The sequence below is a fragment of the Diadema setosum genome, chromosome 14 (assembly GCF_964275005.1).
Source record: "Diadema setosum chromosome 14, eeDiaSeto1, whole genome shotgun sequence".
NCBI lineage: Eukaryota > Metazoa > Echinodermata > Echinoidea > Diadematoida > Diadematidae > Diadema > Diadema setosum.
This window is the reverse complement of record NC_092698.1, coordinates 33,498,410-33,516,691: the sequence shown is the minus strand read 5'-3', so window position 1 is coordinate 33,516,691 and position 18,282 is coordinate 33,498,410. Positions and strand designations below refer to the sequence as shown.

General features: G+C 37.3%; 1 protein-coding gene across 1 annotated transcript in view; it reads right to left on the bottom strand.

The window, feature by feature from the left end:
• LOC140237584 (uncharacterized) overlaps nt 1-15,560 on the bottom strand; it is a 109,147-nt gene extending 93,587 nt beyond the window's left edge. Inside the window, exon 1 of the mRNA XM_072317518.1 lies at nt 15,476-15,560. The gene's annotated coding sequence lies outside the window, so the exon portion shown is untranslated. The remainder of the gene's footprint in view (nt 1-15,475) is intronic.
• Between the last annotated feature and the right edge of the window lie 2,722 nt (nt 15,561-18,282).

Genomic DNA, 18,282 nt, shown 5'->3' with positions numbered 1-18,282 from the left:
CTCTCCAGGATATAACACACACAGTGAGGATAGAAAGCAACTTCTGATACAGGAGAAAATATGTGGCCCAAAATAGTTGCATTTTTAGCCTGCATGGCATCATAACAGTGAATGGATATAATTTGCTTAGATCTCCTCTAAGACTTATCTCTTGTGTATTTTGCAGTGGTGGTGAGAAACAACATAATTCATAAAATGACAAGATTATGGAAAGTATTCCTTTTTATAATGATGAATACAATGCGCTGTGTGTAAGTAATAATGATACAGTCACTGTTCTTTATTTTTTTTTCAATGTTAACTCCAGAAGAGTTGCTATGATTGAGCTAAATGAGTTTTGTGTATGCATGAATTGCATTAAAATATGTCTATAACAAACGAGCCAACCTACATGTAGATCTGAGTAAACTCATAGTATCCATGCTGACAGATTGGTGACTGCAGCATTGTGAAAACACTTTGCACAGATGACATTTGCAGGCTGCAATATCCTCCCTACATGGCTATGATGGCAGAGAGTGGAATACAGGGCAATCCCATGATATACTGCACACAACACTGTCCATTGTATAGCAACACAGATTGCTTTCACACTCGACCTATGCCCAGTGGAAGAATCATTTGGCAGAGTGGTCAGGGCTCCCTCTTGTGACAAGGATGCAGACAATACCATTCAGGCTCACTGAATTTATCATGAGACACAGGGAAACAGAGTATTGTACAAACACACTGTTGTATTTTTTGTGACATTATGTAATATCACATACAATGTATGTTTTGCAAATTTAAACTTTAAACTGTGCTGGTACCAAGACACTAACTTTGGCAACTGTAACTACTGTTGGCATTGATTTGATTGACCAAAAAAAAAAAAAAAAATGTTTTATAGTAGGTACCCTCAGGGCTCATTAATATGACTGATCTCACTTGCTCTATGCACAGTATGTCCTATTGGAGATATTTTGAGAAAGCATGGCGTTAAGTCCCATGATGTGTATGCTGATGACATTCAAGATTCCCTAAAATTCAGCAAATTCAGCATCTGCTCTAGCTATTAAAACTGAAAGATTGTGACAGTGACAATCAACAATACATGTTTATCAAGAACTTCACTTTAACCCAGAGAAGACTAAATTTGTATTGATAGCATCTCCCAGTCATCATCTTTTGAGTAAACACAAGACTAGTTTATATCGAGTTCAATACAGTTATTCACCCATCACCCTTTATACCAAATCTTGGTGTAGTTTTTGATAACTTTATGAATATGGATGAATAAACACAAGTATATGCATGCAAGTCTGTCAATTTGAGTAGAATAAGGCATTATACTAGTAAAGATACTATGTAAAACTGATATTAGGGCCTTGATTAAGTCCTGTTTAGACTACTGCAATTCCCAGCACAATGGCATCACAAATAGCAATATGGTTCCCCTCCAGTTCCTGCAGAACAAAGCTACTTGTCACATGAAACCCTTATACACACACCAATTTCCCTCCTTACCACTCAATTACACTAGCTAAGACCCACCCCCCCCCCACCCCCGATTTAAAAAAAAAAAAAAAATCAGTGCAAGATACTCACCCTAGTTTTTAAATCCGTTCATAAAGAGGCCCAGTATTTTTATGAATAACTCCATACCCATGTACCACCTATGATCTTCTAAGCGAATTTCCCTTAGAGTCATTCCAAAGACCAGCAAAAGTACTGCAGGTCGTTCTTTCTCCTACATTGCCCCCAAACTTTGGCATTAAATACTATGCTCATTAGCTAATAAATCATCCAATTTATTGTTCAAGAAGCATTAAAAGTTCCATTCATCTTAATAATGCTGAATAATCTCTCACAAAATTATTTTTGTCTGTTTGTATATTGTCAGTTTTTCATCATACATGTATGTATCTGATATTTCTTACTGCATGTATAAAATGTTTTATACCCTTTGGAAAAGGTGCTATTATACAAATATCACAATGTAAGATATTCATGTATTAAAATGCAATGTAAGAGAATAATAATAAAGACAAATCAAAAGAAGAAAAATACAATTTCCACATCAAAGCACCTGTAATCATGGATGAGAACATGTAGGGCATACACACTATGTGAAGTCTGCCGACCTCGTTCAATCATACCATCTAGGTACTTTTACTATGATGAGCAATTTCACGTTTGCGACGAACATTAAAAATTAACCTGTGCCAGAGTGGGAGAGAGAGAGAAAGGAAGGGAGGGAGAGGGCCATGTACTGTAAAGCACGATACTTTTATGGCATGGAATTTTCACGAATTGGAGAGGATGGCCTTTTTCGTGGCAAAAAATTTTCATAAATTGCCACTGGCATTCAATGCATTCTATATCGTAGACAAGAATTTTAGCGTGCATTTCAAATCTTGGCTCTCGCGAAATTCGCAAAACTAAATTGCACACGAGAATTTCTGGTTTCACAGTATACATACATGTATGTATAATTTTCTTTGTTACACCTAACAAGATAATAAAATCTCTATCTAGACTGTACACAGGAAACACAAGGTTTCAGTGGCCAATGGCTTAAAAGGACAAACTTTGCTCACAATACACGTGTATGCATTCTTTATAAGAAAAAAAAAAAATTAAAAACACATGTATCATGCTTATCCAGCAGTTCTACATTTTACTCATTCACTTGGAAAATGCAGTCTGAGTAAGTTCAAATTGGGTTGTACACCATTACAATGACTTTCTATTTCATCACCTAACAGTATAATTATGGCACTGAGAAACTGAAACTACCATTTTTCCTCTTAAATGAAAGTGTTTTGTTCAGTCTCCTGGAAAAGAGTTACAACGTACTTTGACTGAAGACACAGGGAACTGGATAATACGCATCCTGGTCAAAAGTTCACGAAGCTTCAGCACAAAACATGCATTATACAGAATTTCCTGATTTTCTTCTTTTTTTTTTTCAACACGACATACGCTCCTGGCATTTTTGCAACCATCCTGCATGACAAGAAACAAGATTTCCTGCCAGTTCTCAGAATTCTTGGATTTGTTCCCAACAGGGGGATGGGGGCTTTGCCAGCGCAAAGATAATGGACAGATATATACAGAATCCTTGCATGCTATGTGCCCCAAATTGGATGGCCACACTATATATTTCCATAAGCAACCAAAATGTAATAATAATAATAATGCTAAAGCAGTATTGAAAATAAAACACAAAAATAAAGCAATAAAATCGTGTGTCACTCATGGAAGAATCCAGTCTGTCACCCTTTGTATAAAGTGCACCTTGGCAACAATCCACTTTACAAGTGTGAAAGGGGGGGGGGGGGGGCAGAGGGGGATCTTGACCTACATGCAAACCTATGAATCATGCAAGTCATATTCCATACACTTTGCTATGAAGTAGCACACTGTCTGCACATTCTGTTCACACTTTATCCATGATGCACTTGTCCTGCCAATGCAAAGAACAATGTGCATGTTACTCTTTTGTTACTAGGCTGTACCAAAGTACCTCTAGCCCTCCCTCCCCCCCCCCCCCTCTCCAGCACAAAACTGACAAGCAATGGTTTGGCAGATCATTGCATTAACAGTCAAAATTTGTGCTCACTGCATTGTGATTTATATACATGATACATCTTGGAATATAAACAGATAAAAATCTTGTGATAGTTCTGGTAGACTGATTTGCAACAAACCTATTTGACCCATTTCATTTGAATCCTGTAACTGGTACCTCTGTAGTCTACCACTTGCTTCAATCTGGTCAAACATCTGTACAAATTCTGAATAAAGATCTGCAAACACATGGATACTCTGGATGAATTTTTCTCATAACCACTTCCTTATGTATGTAAATTTGGATTATTACCTGTAATTCTCTGTTGTTGGAAAGCAGCAGCAGCTGGCTACAAATATAATTCCATGATAAAAACCATGAACTACCAAATCTTTTCTATTGACGAGATGATGACAGATGAGGAACAATGTGACTTTTTTTCATTAGTTAATGGGTAACACAAACAAAGAGATTCATCACTGAATTCCTCAAAATGCAATAAATGTGCACCATCCTACATAGGTTTTTCAAATCAGCCCGACGTTTCGAAATTGCATGCTATTTTCTGACTTGGGAAATTAACCGGATCACGAAATAGCGCTCTATTTGATAATGTGAATGCAAATTAGCGTGCTAATTTTATCGCTCTGATCGAGAAAATTTCTTGAGTCCAACTCAGGAAATTTCCGAAACTGCGGGATAATTTGCGAACTAGCGCCTCAAGAATTAGCACGATGCATGCCATCATGCCTAGCGTGTGTGACCCGACGGGGGAATCACAGTTCTCCCACTGGAAACAACGTGAACACCATGGCAACGAGCAGAAGAAATGAATGGTTCCTTCTCTTCACAAATTTGAAGCATCGTTCACGATTCCTCTCCTCACGGCGTCTTCTCTTTCGCATCATGATATTAAGCAGGGATTCGTCAACTTTCATGACCGATGAATGAATGCAATAAAACACAAAACTGAACAAATCTAGAGCAGGAAATCAGCGAGATTGGAACAACTAATAAACAAAACGTGCGTGTAGTATTTATAATCGATCAATCGGGTGAGGCAACCCACACACAAAAATGGCGATCACACAGGTAATTTTTTTGAAAGCGCTCGCTCTACTGGTATACCCGACACTGTTTGCGCATGCTCAGCTGTCGAATAAGCTCGAAAAAATTTCGGGCTAATTCTCTTCGGGCTGATGTGAATAGGAAATGAATTAGCGCGCTAATTTGCGATCGCGAAAAATATCTCGAGCTTGGATTTTTATCAGGCTGATGTGAAAACGCCTACTGTTGTACTAGATATCTCACACCATAGATGCCTACCACAGTGAAGGTTGGCTTGTAAAGATTGACTTCCTAAGCATTTACACAGTCACTATCATAGACTACTGAAGCATGCAGACAAGAGGTCAGCTAGAGGACAATGGCATAGTATCGTATCTATGCCAACAAGCCATGCCCTGCTTGACAGGGAATGAAAGCTACTTTTTCACCCGAATATCTGAAATCCCCTTGCAACCTCGCTCAGGGATTTGCATAATTAACCCATGGACAACTGAAATATTCAGAATCCAATGCCAGAAACAGTACCAGTGTGCACAGAAATGACATCAACGATACACAAACACACAGACTTAAAGGACAAGTCCACCTTCATAGACATGTGGATTGAGTGCATGCAGCATAACTAGCAGAACACATCAGTGAGAGTTTGAGGAAAATTGGACAACCTGTTCAAAAGTTATGAATTTTTGAAGTTTTTACTCAGTCACTGCTGGATGAGAAGACTATTATAGCTTGTGATATCATATGAGTACAACGATATAAAGAAAACATAAAGAACTAGAAATGTCGCTATGGCGACTGATGCCTCCGCCATAATGCATTATTCTCCCAATAGGTGTATAGTACAATGTCTTCATAATGTGTAATGACAGTTTCACATAACTGGCAGAAATATCTGGAATGTTCACTTTCCATGAACTGGGTTTGCTATAATTGTCTATTAAAGCGTGCAGGTACGCATATTTCGGGAATTGAAAATTTTTACTTGACTTCTGACCGATCTTATTTTAAGTTTATGCATTGAGTATAATTTTCAAGGTATGAAGAAAGAGTGTAATTACAGTACAAAATATATCTTCTTTTTTTTTTGCATTTAAACCTGACCTTTGACCCTTAACATTTTACCTTTGACCTTCTGGCTAGAAATTTCCAAGAGAATCTCCATTAAGTAATACATGTACATTTATATTAAATTTTAAAACTAATAATGCAATCGTTGCATATACTAGTATATGAGGAAAATAGTAACATTTTGAAGAGTTGAACTTGACCTTTGACCCCTGACTATTGACCCATGACCCCTAAATTCCCTAGATAATCCCTGCCAGTCAGTACATGCATATGTACCAAGTTCCATGAAGATACATTGAACTATTTGAGAGAAAAGTGATATTGCAACATTTTCACCTAACCTTTGACCTTTTGACCTTTGACGTTATGACATGAAACTCTCTCTGAATAATCTTTACGCAGTAGTACATGTCTCCACAAAGTTTCAAGAAAATAACTGCGGGCATTGCACAGATATGGGGGAAATAGCAACATTTTTAGCATTTGACCTTGACCTTTTGACCTTTGACCTCTTGCCAATGTCACTAAAATCTACTCAACTAATTGTCCCATCATACATCATCCTTTCAGAAGGCAGGGGGAATAATATTACCCTTAACATACATCAGTGACAGGTTGAGAAAATGTGCACTTTGTTCAAAAAATGTAATTTTGTGAAATTCTCTTTATATTTTCCTTATATCATTGTACGCACGTGACACCATACACCGTAGTAGTCTTCTCATCCAGCAGTAACTGCACAGATGATTTAAAAGTTCATAACTTTTGAACGGATTGTCCGATTTTCCCCAAACTTTCACTGATGTGTTCTAATAATATTGCTGCATTCACTTAATCCACATGTATATGAAGGTGAACTTGTCCTTTAAATAACCCGTTCCGTACGGGAACTTGGTGGCCTGCGTATTAGGTCTATGTAATGAGCATGTCAGAATTCAGTATGGAACCGGTTAAGAGAAATTCCATTTTGCTATCATATTGCTTTGTAGGAAAACATAACCAAAACTAGAAATGGCGCTATGGCGACTGATGCCTCCGCCATAATGCATGATTCTCCCAATAGGTGTATGGTACAATGTCTTCACAATGTGTTATGACAGTTTCACAAAACTGACAAAATATTGAAATGACAGGTTTGTCAGAAATGAATGTTCACTTTCCTTGAACTAGGTTTGCTATAATTGTCTAAGAGTGCAGGTACCTGTATTTGGGGAATTGAGAACTTTTACTTGACTTCTGACCTACCCTTTTATAAGTTTAAATGCATTGAGTAATTTTCAAGGTATGAAGAAAGAGTGTAATTACAGTATAAAATATATACATATTTGCATTTAAACCTGACCTTTGACCCTTAACCTTTGACCTTCTGGCTGGAAATTTCTCAGAGAATCTCCATTAGGGAATACATGTATATATCAAGTTTTAGTTTTAAAAATAATAATGTAAGCATTGCATATACTAGCATATGAGGGAAATAGTAAAATTTTGAGGAGTTGACCTTGACCTTTGACCCCCTGACTAGTGACCCATGACCCCTACATTCCCTAGAAAATCCCTGCCAGTCAGTACATGTGTATGTACCAAGTTCCATGAAGATACATTGAACCATTTGTAAGAAAAGTGAAATTGTAACATATTCACCTAACCTTTGACCTTTTGACCTTTGACCTTATGACATGAAACTCTCTCTGGAGAATCTTTATGCAGTAGTACATGTCTACAATAAGTTTCAAGATAATACCTTCAGGCATTGCATGGATATGGGGGAAATAGCAACATTTTTAGCATTTGACCTTGACCTTATGACCTTTGACCTCTTGCCAATGTCACTAAAATCTACTCAACTAATTGCCCCATCATACATCATCCTTGGACCAAGTTTGGTGAAAGCTGCTTCATCCAGTTTAGAGTTATCACGTAAACAGATAAATTTTAGGATTTGACCTTGATCTTTGACCTTTGACCTCTGTCCAATTTCACTCAAAACCTAATCAAGTAATTGTCCCATCATACATCATCCTCAGACAAATTTTGGTGAAATTTGCTGAATCCAGTCTTGAGTTATCGCGTAAACAGATACAATTTAATGATTTGACCTTGACCTTTGACCTTTGGCCGATTTCACCCAAAATCTAATCAATTAATTGCCCCATCATACTTTATACTTGGACCAAGTTTGGTAAAATTCCAGTCGATATTACTCAAGTTATCGCGTAAACGAATGCGGACGGACGTACGTACGGACGTACGTACGGACAGACAGACAACCCGAAAACATAATGCCTCCGGCACCACTTTGTGGCGGAGGCATAAAAATCAGAGAAGTAGATCAGTGAAAATTTGGGGAAAAATAGATACACTAAGAAAGTTTTGAATTCTAAAAGCACAGATTGTAAGATAAACTGGCAATGCTGTGATCTAGGTACCCAGTAGCCCGACCAGACACCGTGCTTCGCACGGCGTCCCTGTGCACCAGCATGGCGTCAGACGAGCTCTGATACACCAGTCTACTAATGACCCTCGAACACGGCCACACAACAACAAAACTGTTTAAAATTTCTACATTCTTATCAAAAATTTTACGAATCATCCGCATAAATTGAAATGCTTGGACTCTGAGCATGGTATATCAGTCCACAGTGAGCCCTCACGCAACATACACTGAGCAAAAAGTCCAATCTTAACCCGGAATGCTGATCATCACTGGGCGATTCAAAATAAATCTTTCCCAGCTTTGAATGATGCAAATTGCCCTGCTAGAGTTTGTACGCCCGCACAGTCGACAGTACCCCCTTTGCCCACCATTTTGCAGTGCTGCGCCGACATTTATTCGAATCATGTCTGCCGTTCACGATTTCTGCGGCATACATACGATTAAAAAAGGCTTCATTTTTGGTAAGATGTGAAATCTGTATGTCAATATCGATAGCTAAAGACGGAAGCTAAATAGATAAAAGTTTCATCCTACATAGTCTGAGTAACAAATATGGTGCAGTAAATTCAGAATAGTGTCGGCGCCCCGGAATTTAAAGATTGCATGGCCTCCAGAAGGTACAGCCCTGTCGCGACACTTGTGTACTGCGACAGGGCTGTGTATAGTTAGGTATCCAGCACCTCTCTGTTCAGTTTGTACACAAAAATTCACGTTTCATTTCTCCCAAGAAAAAAATTCTCGGTATATGATAAGAGTAATACGAGTTTGCATTTTACACATTTATATCCTCCTCAGCAAATTGAAAGTTTGCAAGTTTCGCCTGCGCCCAAATGTTTTTCACTGTAAGCTCAGTGATCTTTTGACCTTGTCTGACTTCACCAATACTGTAAAACACAATATTTTCACGGCATGAAATTTTTGCGAATTGGAGCCGACGGCCTTTTCCGCAGCAAGAAATTTTTCGCGAGTTGCCTCTAACATTCAATGCACATAGTGCAGACAAGAACTTTTGCGTGCATGGATTTGGGAAATTTTGGGAAATTAAAATGCACGCGAACATTTGTTTTACAGTATTCAAACATGACTGACATCTTTAATAGATGATGTACCCGTGGTGAGAATTTGTGGTCATAGTTCAAAGCTGTGGAAAGTTATTGATAGCACATAATATACATTGCTTATAAGGGAAAGTTCATTGACACTTTAACCTTGACCTTGTCAGAATTCATCAATATTCAAATTTGAATAGCATCATTAGGTAATGTACCTGTGGTGTGAATTTGGTGGACATAGCTCAAAGCTGTAGAAAGTTATTGAGAGTATACCACAATATCATGTGTATAGTGCTTATGAGCTAAAAGTTTAAAAGACCATTTCACCTTTGACCTTGTCAGAATTTACAAATATTCAAAGCTGACCGGCATCTTTAGGCAATTACCTGTGGTATGAATTTGGTGGCCATAGCTTAAAGCTGTGGAAAGTTATTGAGAACATACTGCTTATCAGGTAAAGTTCATTGACCATTTGACCTTTGACCTTGTTAGACTTCACCAATATTCAAATTTGACCAGCATCTTTAGGTCATGCACCTGTGGTGTGAGTTTGGTGGTCATAGCTCATATTTGTGGAAAGTTATTGAAACACCATAATACTATGAGTACAGAGCTTATCAGGAAAAGTTAATTGACATTTTGACCTTTGACCTTGTCAAAATTCACCAATATTTGAACTTCACCAGCATCTTTAGTAATGTACCTGCGGTGTGAATTTGGTGGACATGGCTCAAAGCTGTGGAAATTTCTTGAGAAGACACCACAATACTGTAAGTATAGTATTCATAAGGGCAAGTTCATTGTCCTTCTGACCTTTCTACTTGTGGACTTCATCCATATTCACACTGACTAGCATTTTTAGGTTAAATGTATCTGTGGTGTGAGTTTGGTGGTGAAAGATCAAAGTGATTCCTTTGTCTTGCTTAGGCCACAGGGGCGAGACAAAAATGAAAATTCTGAAATTTTGTATACAAAACAAATGGAGAGCAGCTCAATGGGAAGATCACACAAGGAGTTGCCAAATTTGTTTACTCTCTTAAATTCTACAATTCATACCTTTTTTTAACTGTCCCATTTTCCCCCAAATTTTTCACTGAATTACTTCTCTAATTTTTGTTTTTGCATTTATATATGTAAAAACATAAAATCAAGATGAAATGTCCCATTAACACAGCTCTCAGTGTGACAAACAGTGACTGCTTTACACAGAATACATTCCAATTTTACCAGATCAGTTTAAAATCAAAGACATTCATGATGACTGGCTGCCAATCTGTTGTCACCATGCATATGATGCATAATGATGTGTAGAAATGTGTAAGGTACTCGGTGTACACATTATACAGGATATGCTAACAGACACAATATGGGGACATACATGTTTATGATCAAAAGTTAAGGTAATGTTTTCAATTTTTACTTATCATTGACTTCTATATTTCCTGTGAAATTACATGTATATTGCCACTGGACATTTTCTATATGAAGTAATTCAAAAAAAAAAAAAATAGTATTTCAATCATTGCACAATGGCTTTTGACCCTGACATTACACTTTTGACCAATCTCTTTTCTGTAATTTAGCAGAATACATCAGAAAATAGTTTGAGGAAAATTGGGTAATCCATTCAAAAGTTGCAAATTTTTAAAGTTTCAGTACCGTCATTGATGGATTAAGGAGACTACTAAAGTTCATGCCATCATTTAGGACAATAATATAAAAAGAAAATATAAGGGGAATTCCACAAAATTTCCCTTTTCATGAAAAGTACAGATTCCTTTGACTTGTTACTGACATATGTTTAGGGTAATATTATTCCCCCTGCTCTCTCTGAAAGAGGTAAGTCACATGCTCTTTCAGTATGCTAGAAAAGTTAAAATATGTTAATTTTCTTTATATTTTCTTTTTATTATTGTCCATAATAACATCATGAAGTGTAGTAGTCTCCTTATCCAGCTAGGACGGCACTGAAACTTCAGGAATTCATAACTTTTGAATCGATCATATATGATTTTCCTCAAACTTTCACTGATGTGTTCTAACATTGCTGCTTTCACTCAATCCTAATATTTGGGCTTTATATGGTGTCCTTTGATATTGGACTCTTCTAGCTAAAGTTAGGCTAGGAAATGACATGTTTAGCCAAAGTAGATTTAATTTCAACCTTGACCTTTGACTCTTCACTCTTATCATTCCCTGTGAATAAAGTGCCTTCTTATTTCCACCCTTTCCACCACATAATGTTACCAGAAGACATTCCTTGCTGGTGCAATGACAGGAAAATAAAATTTTTAAGACTTAGCAGTTCCGGGCGATCATTGACCTTTAACCCTTTCTGAGCCAGTAAGTCAAATGTGTACAAAGTTCACGCACAAATGAATGGACAGGAAGTATACGTGGCACACAGAGGGTGAAAGACCTGGAGGCCAGAGGAGAAAAGGTTGACCCCATTGAATTGATCTTCATTCCCAGCCCAATGGGGTATATCAAAAAACCATGACAGCACGGGCCTGCTACAGTAGAATTGCCTGTCAGCGAATATGTGCATCGAAGTGTATGCTCATCGGCAATGGTCGACTCCAGTCAAGATTCCTTGGCTATGTGTGTACTTACATTAGTTATCTTAGATCAGTGATCTAAAACTGCACATAATTTGCTACTGGGTTTCCCTAACATATCCTGGACAGGTCAGCCTTCCCATTTCATGGCATCCCACGCTCTACTGGCTTTTTAGTTTTTGAGGGATTTCCCCAAAATATTATCAGCCCATGTATACTTCGCATGGGTGTCTGAGTCAGGTATCAAGATAATTCACCAGAGTATGTCTGAAATAATGTTAATCTACCCCTTCTTTCATTTTGTATGAACTACTTCACATGACCAATATCTGAAAAATATGCATAAAACAAGTCACTATAAAATTGCATGCATCAAGGATCCATATTAGTGTACAGAGACACCTCTCAGCCTTGCCTCTATCAATATCTAATAAGCATTACTTGCATCATTTTATACTGTGCAAGGCTTTGACCATTGAATATAGGCCTACATACACGCATTTGGAAAGTGTTTCTGTCTTTCCATGACATCGGCTACGGTATATATTGTCAGCTTGCACTTCTACTGATCCAGCTGATGCATTTCTGAGGGGTGCATTTCTGTATGTACACATCTACACCGTACTTTAATATAATTCACAAACCTTTTCAAAATACGCCATTTGTCAATGCCCTGATAAGCTGCGACAAGCAGGTTGCACATCGGCCCTCAGTTCAGCATGACATTCATCAATGTCACAGCGATACTGTACTTTCCCCGCAATACTATTGATGATGCAGTACAGGTAATAAAATCCATGCAGTATTAAAAATGCTCCGTGTTTCAATACAGATGCTGAAAGAGTCTAATGATTCTCAGACCATTTCAGCACTATTAGTATGCTGTTTATACAACATGGCAAACACATGTACAAGATTCATCTTTCTTTCTTTTTTTTCAGAGAATTACCATGAGAAGTTGAAGAAAAAAAAATCATTGATATCAGTGTCACTAAAAAAAATGTTAATTTTACAATTGGTCACTTTTCACACTCTGAAAAAAGAGAATCAACAGCCGTGTTCATTTCCTGCATGTCTGAGGTTCTGAAAGCTCTCTACAACACTCAATATTTCAACACTAACATGTACATAGAATTAAACCCATTGAAGATTAGTCCCAAGGATACTTGGGCAGGTGTCCATGGAAAATGCCTGTTACAGAAAAATCAGCTTGTCCTTGAGTTTAATAATCATTTAACTAAAATTGTTATTTGCCCAATTTTAATAGGTACATGTATTGATATTTAAAGACTTGTTTGATGTTCTCATGAGTTCCACTGGAAGTAATAAGCTCAACCACAATCCCTGTGAGGAACAATAAATTCCCTCCCCTCAACTATCTTTGAATTTTGGCAACAATGTTGGCTGTTTCTTTTCATCTTTCTCCCCCCCCCCCCCCATGTGCTCTGACTAAAGTAAATATGGGCAAATATTCTTTATCTCCCGTCATTTCTCATCTATTGTAGCAAATTGGCAATCTTGTCCCCTTTCACCTTTCCAACAGCCATCAAAGGCAAGTGATGTACATGTAGGAGCTGGCAGAGCGGGTGTCTTGAATCTACCCATTTTCATTGTTTACACTGAGACCTGCACACAGACGCATTTATCTCAAACAAGAGTGGAATACCGAGGAATGCAGGGTTCTGAAGAACTTGACATGAATTATCACCGCATCACAGTACCTCTTATAAGGGCAGTAGTTATTGGAGCTTGTGGTCCATGCTATTTAAAGGCATTTTCTTCCCAATATATGCAATGTCAATGAACTGAGCCACCTAAATCCTGTTGTGTGCCCAAATTCAATACCATTATAATCACTTTATCATTTCACTCCAATTTCATTCTGGCATCAAAACATTTTTTCCCCTTTTTTTATTCTGAAACTCATCATAAAGGATATTATATTGCCTGATTTCATTCTCAGTTGTTCTTTCACTACTGTATGTGAGGAGACACCTCAGTGCAGGATCTTACACCCGTTTCATCTCACAATTAACATGAGAATCCTGTCTGGAGGTTTACCCAATTCACCAGGAGATCCTGTCCAGGGGATTTTCTTTTTATTCTTAGAATGAGAATTCTGTTTTTGTCTGTTTTTCTGCTCTGTTTTTCCAGGTAATCCTCTGAAATGACTGGAACATTATTCTCCATCCTGCCCCACATTCATTTGTAATGAAGTAGCCAGCATTTTCTTGCTAGACTTCTCAGGGATCCTGTGCCCTTACTTTTAAACCACAATATGGGACTTTAAAACCAAATCAAAGCACACAGTGAGATATGATACAAAAAACAATTAATAGATAAGATTAAATCAAACATAGAAACTAACTGGAAGATATAACCACATGGAAGTATAAATACACAAGTACCTTGTCTGTAATTAACAGATGCTTTTGATTGCGGCCTACACTTTATGAAAGCTCTTTGAAGTGTGTGTAGCTAAAAATAGAAAATAGAATATCTGCTACTGTATACGCTGGAATTTCCGCAGTGGATTTATTTTTGCAAATTTTGTGAATAGACTCTCGATCCCAAAATAACAATGAACGAAAATATTGACATAGATATAAGTCTGGTGCTGGCATATATGCACATGCTGAAGCTGAACGCGACTTGCTGTCAAGCACCCTGCTCAAATTCTTTGAATACTAGTACAGTGTACGTATGTTTTTCTGTGAGATTTTATCTCATTTCAAGCAATGCTTTACCAAAATGGTTAGTTTAAGAAGTCAGACTTTCTTCTGAATGATTGTGTTTTGTTTTTGTTTTGGGTGTTGTTGCTGTTTTTTTGCCATAATTATGATAATGAGAAGAAGACAAAGCACAAAATGATCAATCAACTCCTGAAAATGTACACTCAACTGTCATTCACAAAAATATTTGTATATATGCAAAAATATGAGCATTTATAGTATTGGTGATTTTAAATTCTCCACATGAAGCTTTTCCAATAACTTATGATTTGTTGCACTTTATAACCAATAGAAACAGCAAGCAAGTCAACCACCAGATAGACACAGTATTTTAGAAAATAGATTCTGAATCTTATGCATGTGTAGAATTATATGATTGGAATGGACAGGTTCTTTCAAAACACTGTACTTCAAGATCCGAAATCACGAAGGTGGTACAATTGAAACCATGGTTTAAACCATGGACAAAGACTGTAGTTTTTTATGGGGTGCCAAGTGTTGCATGTCCTATTTCATTACGAAATCAGTCATTTCGTGAACGAAATGACCATTTTGTTAACGAAATGATGATTTTGTGGACATAATGTTAACATTTCGTCGACAAAATGTCTGATTTCGTAACGAAATGGGCCATGCGACACTTGGCGCCCCATACAAAACTACGGTCTTTGTTCATGGTTTAGAAATTGGGGCCCAAACGTTTTACATTTCAAAACAATTCTAGACTTTGAAATTTGGGTAGATTTACAGGAAGGTATCAAACTTGGTTTTCTCTTCATAAAACAATGATCAAACATCTTACAATGTGATGATATCATCTTCATTCTGCAGGTTTCTTGGGTTATGTATTTGTGACTTTTCAAGGGTAAAATGGTGGCGGTGGCAAGTCATAATTGATTTCTGAATGTCAGATCTTATGAAGATTGATGTAAGTAGGGTCTCCCTACTTTGTCAACTGACCATGCTCTGGCCACATAAAGACAGATTTGAACATATTTTCCCCTCACCAGAAATGATTTTTCCTCTCTGTACAGCCCAACAGTCACAATGAGTCCAAGGTCCAGTATTTCTGCTGGCTTCAGACACGCTCTTGTATTTGCAGCTGGCAGTTTGGTTGCTTGAAGAGAATGCTCTGGAAGGCAATGAAAGATGTACAGATCAAGAAAACTATTATCCAGCCAGCTTCCCCATTTTGAATACCAAACACACTGTTTCACATTAATCCATTGTAGGTTACAACATTACATTTATTTTGTATTCTTTGGATTTTTTTCAGATCTGACATTCTAACAATATTTCAAATCACTGTCAGAGATTTGGGCATTTGCCTTAGAAAGAAAACTAAGTTTTACATGCTAAAAACAGCAGATCTTCAAAATGAATATCTTGTAAGCACTTCTGACGGTGTACATTGCAGATGTCATTGACTTGACAAGTAGCACATTCAAGATTACAGTAACTTATCACTGCCATCAATTGCTACTAAACTATGATTTTTTTTTATTTTTTTTTTTTTTGGGGGGGGGGGGGAGGGGAGGGGTTTTGATAGCAAACAGCAAATGCCAACACCAACTGAGTGTGTTTTCTGTGTTGCTCATCTATTCCAGTTATCCTTGCAACATTTTTCTTAACAAGCTCTCTGATTTGCACAAGTTTGCAGCATGATGAACACCCTATCCAGAGCAATACATTCCTTGTTGAAACAGAAAACAACAGTTTGACATAAATTGAAGGTGGATCGAAGTTTCAATAGATGCTTTATCCAGGTATGAACTAATCATGCTTACGCTACAACTAAAGAAAGAGTTGATAATTGAACAATATATGGATGTGTGTGCCTCTTCCCTGAACAGTCAGAGTTGGCACAGGTAGGGAAGGGGTGGGAGATGGCAGGTTTACCCAAATGCTGAACTCTATTTATTTTAGAATTGCAAATAACAAAAATAATGTGGATGTCTTGTGGATCTCCCTGAAGGTATTTTCAATGTATGTTTGTTTGTTGTTTTTATACATCATGTTTTTACTTGTGTATCTGCATGTTCTTAAAATACGAAATACCTTATTATATGTGACCCTGCATCACAAAACCAACAAAAAGTCGCCAGACACAGATTTTTAGGTAAGGGGAGATTTTGAAAGAGAAGACTCTAAGCTTTAAAATGATGTATAGCTCAATTGAAATGGACTCTCCTAACCTATCTAAATATTGGAAAGAACGCACACACTCTGGAAAAGTGTGAACCGAGAAAAGAGGCTCTGAAGTACATTATCTATGGGTCTATTCTTCACCAAACCATGCTAGCTGTGCGATGAATGGGACAAAAAAAAACAGGGTGTCAACCACCGGAACAACAACAATGAAGAGATTATCAGATTAGGCTGAAATTGAGCATGCTCTATTTACATATTCTTTCCATGATTAATGCCAACTTTTAAAGCAGTAGCATTATCCCTTCAAAAGTTACAAGAGACTTGAAAGTGAAGAGTGTGCAAAGGGTTATCAAGAAACGAAAAGGGGCCTCTAAGACATACCTGATCTCACTCCTCTACAAAAAAAGGGTTGTAGAAAAACTGCTGCAAATGCACCTTTTCCATTCATTTTATGATCCCAAACTTAAGAACAATGTAGAAGAAGGGTAGCTCTTTCAAAAAATCAGTACTGACTTGGTTGATCCATTTCACCTTTTTTTAGTCCTCATGTAAAATCAAGGGGTGTGACTTTTTGTTTGTTTTGTGATGCACGGTCACATATATGCTTTTTATAAAGCAAATAAACAGTATAATAATGATAATAATAATAATGATAATAATAACAACAATAATAACAATAATAGTGATAATGAAAATAATAATAATAACAATAATATTGATAATGATAATAATAATAATAATAAAACTATATTCAAACTGAATTTAAAGCAACACACACATACAATGTATAATGTACCAAGGTGGTGCTCGCCTACTGTAGTACCTCCTTGATTGTACTGGGCGAAGGACAGAGTGAAAATATAGTAGCTAGAAGAACTCACATGTGAGCAACCATTTTGTCCATAGAGTTTTATGTGTGTGACCTTGTCAATCATTCATACTAGGGCCTCAAGAGAAGTCAAAGTTAGGATCGGGCTGCATTCGCTTCTGAATGGTGTTGCCACGAGCTTGCACGATACTATGTGTGCTGCAGAGTCCAGGACGTATCAACACAATATGCTTCACTCTATGGGCCATGGGTGGTGACAACTGAGTTTTAGGGCAAAGCTTTATATGCATAGTTTCATAGCGTAGGGGGACATGTCACCCTGACATTAAAGGGACTGTACAGTACTGGTTGAGGTGGGGATTCATGTTTTGAACATTCCTAAGTGAGATAATGAGAAACCTCTTATGAAATACGAAAGAGCATGTGATTTTAAGAAGGATTCATCGTTTATTTGATGAAAATTGGTTTTCAAATGGCTGATATCCAAAAAAGTGATAATAATAAAAGACGACAGGCCACGCCTTTTATTAGGATCTCTTTGTTTCACCTTGTTTTGGGATATCTCAGCCATTTCAAAACCGATTTTCATCAAAATAAATAAACTTTTGATACCCCTTAGAATTGCATACTCTTTGACATCCCATAGAGTGGTTTCTGAATATCTCGCAAAACGTTAAAAGCTAAATCCTCACCTCGACCAGAACTGTACACACCCTTTAAGGCCTGCCAGTATTCCAGGTTACTAATAGGGTTCTATCATTATCTCTATAACTAAACAGAAGTTCTGCTTTCCTTCTTTGGATGTTTATAATCATCCTGCACTTGTGGACGTGC